This window comes from Empidonax traillii, unplaced genomic scaffold (assembly GCF_003031625.1).
Source record: "Empidonax traillii isolate 1590-97213 ecotype Southwest subspecies unplaced genomic scaffold, ASM303162v1 scaffold1599:size102157, whole genome shotgun sequence".
Taxonomy (NCBI): Eukaryota; Metazoa; Chordata; class Aves; order Passeriformes; family Tyrannidae; genus Empidonax; species Empidonax traillii.
Genome location: NW_020956792.1, coordinates 89,489 through 92,896, shown reverse-complemented (window position 1 = coordinate 92,896; position 3,408 = coordinate 89,489). Strand labels below are relative to the sequence as shown.

The 3,408-nt window shown below is 34.5% G+C and overlaps 1 protein-coding gene across 1 annotated transcript in view; it reads right to left on the bottom strand.

Annotated features, from left to right (window-relative positions):
* The window catches only part of PRRG4 (proline rich and Gla domain 4), an 11,264-nt gene that overhangs the window by 1,844 nt on the left and 6,012 nt on the right, over positions 1-3,408 (bottom strand). The gene's annotated exons all lie outside the window — the stretch shown is intronic.

Here is a 3,408-nt window from a genome sequence, read left to right as displayed (position 1 = left end):
TTTTTTTTTTTTTTTTTTTTTTTTTTTTTTTTTTTTTTTTTTTTTTTTTTTTTTTTTTTTTTTTTTTTTTTTTTTTTTTTTTTTTTTTTTTTTTTTTTTTTTTTTTTTTTTTTTTTTTTTTTTTTTTTTTTTTTTTTTTTTTTTTTTTGTGTGTTTGTTATTTTTTTAAAAGCAGTGAAATTCCTTACCCTGGTGGTTGCCTTGATTTGCATCTACTTTTGCAGCAGTAGAAGACAATCAGTGCAATTATAACCAACAGTACTCCAGCAGCAACGAGACTGATGAGAAGTCCTGTGACATTGATCTTTTGTAGTGTCTCATCTCCTGAGGAGAAAACATTGTTTATTTTCATTACGTATTCTTTCCATCTACCCAGTTTACACTGCGAAATGCTGTTTGAGATGTCCATCTTCTAATGCTTTCCAACTATTACTTCATGTGCTTTTGACCTTGATCAGGCTGTAGATACCAGTTTTTCATTAAACATCTGGCATCAGGCTACTCTGAGCCTAATTCAGACTGTTATATTACTGTTAAAGAAATGAGAGGGAGAGCAAACAAAATAAAACCACAGAAAGCAGTCCCAGAATTATCACAAAGTTTACCAATTGTGCAATAAAGAAATGGCTGTGAAAATTATACTGTTTTTACCTACAGAGTTATAATGGATCTCATTCTAAGATGCTTCAGTGAGTATGTTTTATGGCATCAGATAATGACATATACTTGTATGATTCACAGTGATCTTCAGTAAAAAAATCAATTTTCTGATGTTGCTAACTGAATGCACAGTGTATTGAGTGTACTGTTATAACAAACAGAAAGTGCAGCAATATAAGAAAAAAATAAGAAGGTAACTTACCTATTTTTATTTTAGGGCCTTTAGTTGAATAGTCTTTCCAAAAATCCATCTGTAAAAAAAACCCCAAAATAATCATATTTATAGCTGACAGGCCTATTGACTTTATTGTCTTTAATACGGTACGTTGGGCAAAATTTAACAATGGCATAAACAGACGCAGCTCCTGCTGAAGGATTTGTACTTGCCCGTCCCACGACATTTTTCTTATACTTTCAAGTTTGCACTGAAATTTCACAAAGCAAAAAAATTGTCACTTGGTGAAAGAGAAAAGTGCATTAAACTGTCCAGTGTTACATCATATTTCTGCCTGATGACAGTAGAAGTGACCATATATTCTGACACTAAAAAAATGCTTACAGTTAGTCTTTGTAAATCCCTACAAAAGAGTATTTATGAGGCAAAGTTCTTAAGAATCCTACATTTGCATGAATGGTATTTGAATTCACACGAGCTGAGCAAAATAATGAGATTTATTCAAGAGAAAAACTTTCATGTTGCATGACCATCAGGCATTAAATGTGTTCAGCCATAATTTCCACCCTTGCTACCCAGCAAGACTCCCTCATGATTCCCTTATTGGGCTGAAGGGTTTCTTATATTTTATCTCATTTTTTATAGCAGGTTTCTACCTATATAGGTAGAGATTCAGAAGGTAATGCTTTAGGAACACTCAGCAATAGCTGAACTCTGGTCTCTTCCAAAACACGAGGATGGGATCTGCCAATTAATAATAATAATGCTGAGAAGTTACTTAATAAATAAATAAATAAATAAATAAAAGAGTCGGTAAATATATTGGAATATCTACAAGTGGGACTTCTGAAGCTTCATTTCTGTTTGTTTGCAGGCATAATATAATCTATAAATAATGATATTAAATTCAGTATATTAAATTCAGTTTGAATCGCTACCGTTTTGTCGTGGTCTTCAAAAATTTCTCTTGCTTCTTCATAGTTGCACAGCTCTTCATAGCATTCTCTTTCCAGGTTATCTGCTGTGAATACTTCGAAATCAAATCTGTTGTTCAGAAGGTGTCGTCCGATGAATAAATTGGCCTCCTTTTCAGAGGTGAACACTAATTAAAATAAAATCGATTTAAAACAAGTTAGAGAGCCTGAACTTGATGTTTTTAAAGAATGGTCAAGATCCCAAAGGAGCACATTGAGATCACTCCTTCCCCAAGCATCTCTCAGCTACGTACAAGAAAAAGAAACATCAAGGTTTCCTCCTACATATCTGCTTTGCTGCTATATTTTCTAAGTATGTAATTAAAAAAACCCACATTTTCCTTTCAGCTATTCCTTGTACTGGCCAAGAGAATTTGATTATCATGAGAGCTGTTGGTCAAGCTTTGGTGTTGTCCCTTCTGGAACGTGGGCGACGGTTTTTACTGGACAGTCACATAAAGCAGAAATTCAGTCAGGTACGAACCAAGCAGGACACTGATCCCCTGGAGGAAGCAGGCAAGGGGGAGGAGAGGGGGTGAAGGGAAGGGAAAAACCAAAACAACTCTTCCTTGTGAATAACCCTCAGTATAGATTTGTCAATATTTGGGCGTCTGTGAGTAGCAAATTTTGTTTACAGAATCAAGTTTGTAAAAATGGCAGCAGACTCCCCTTCATTTTACATTTGTTCTCGTTTCACCATCGTGGCATCAAGTTTTAATGTAACAGTTTGCTGTATTGCCAGGTTCATTTGTTTTCAATTCATCCACAATATGAATTTTACTGACTACAGGAATTTCTGAGGACATTTAATTCTTCTTTTGTTCACATTACAGTCTTCGCGAGGCCTCATGGAGTAAGTTGTGAGGTGAGATTCCAGAACAGTGAGCGAAATTGTAGAAGGCTTTGGAATACAGGAATGTATTTCCTCACCAGGCATTTTCCATAGTCAAGTTTTAGCCTGCTCTTGCTACAGTTTCTTAAGAAAAAAAAAAAAAATCTTTTTATGGCAAAACTAATTTTCTGGAGTGGTTTTCAGTGAAAGCCTAATCTGTATCCAAGAAATTCAGACTATCTGGTTGAGCAAAATGACTAGAGGATTACTTTTGCAAGTGTAATGCAGAAAACAGCATTGTTACATGCCAAGCCAGACAGCTAAAAAAGGAGATGAGGTTCAGTATAAAGTTATTCAGTTACAAATTAGCTTTGTGTTCTTGTTAGCCTGTTTGGCTGGATTATCACATCGTTTAGGAATTTTTACCCTAATTGTTACTGGTAGATCTTGCAGTGGTATCTCAGCATAGTTTGCTCCCTGAAAACTGAGAAAACTGCAGTGTAGCTTACATATGGGTTGTTTGTGTAGTTAATATTATAGTATATTTAAGGGATATTACAGCACATATTTATATAATCTACATACTCTTATGGTATGTATTAAAGGAGCCACATGTGTGCACAAGCATTTGTGTAGGAAAGGAGATCTGTTATTCTAAAGTAATTGCAAGAAAATCTGAGCTTAAAATATTTATACTATACCTAAAAAGAAGGACTTGGTGTATCCAAAACAAAACCAGAACAACCCCAGACCCACAAGTGGAAAGG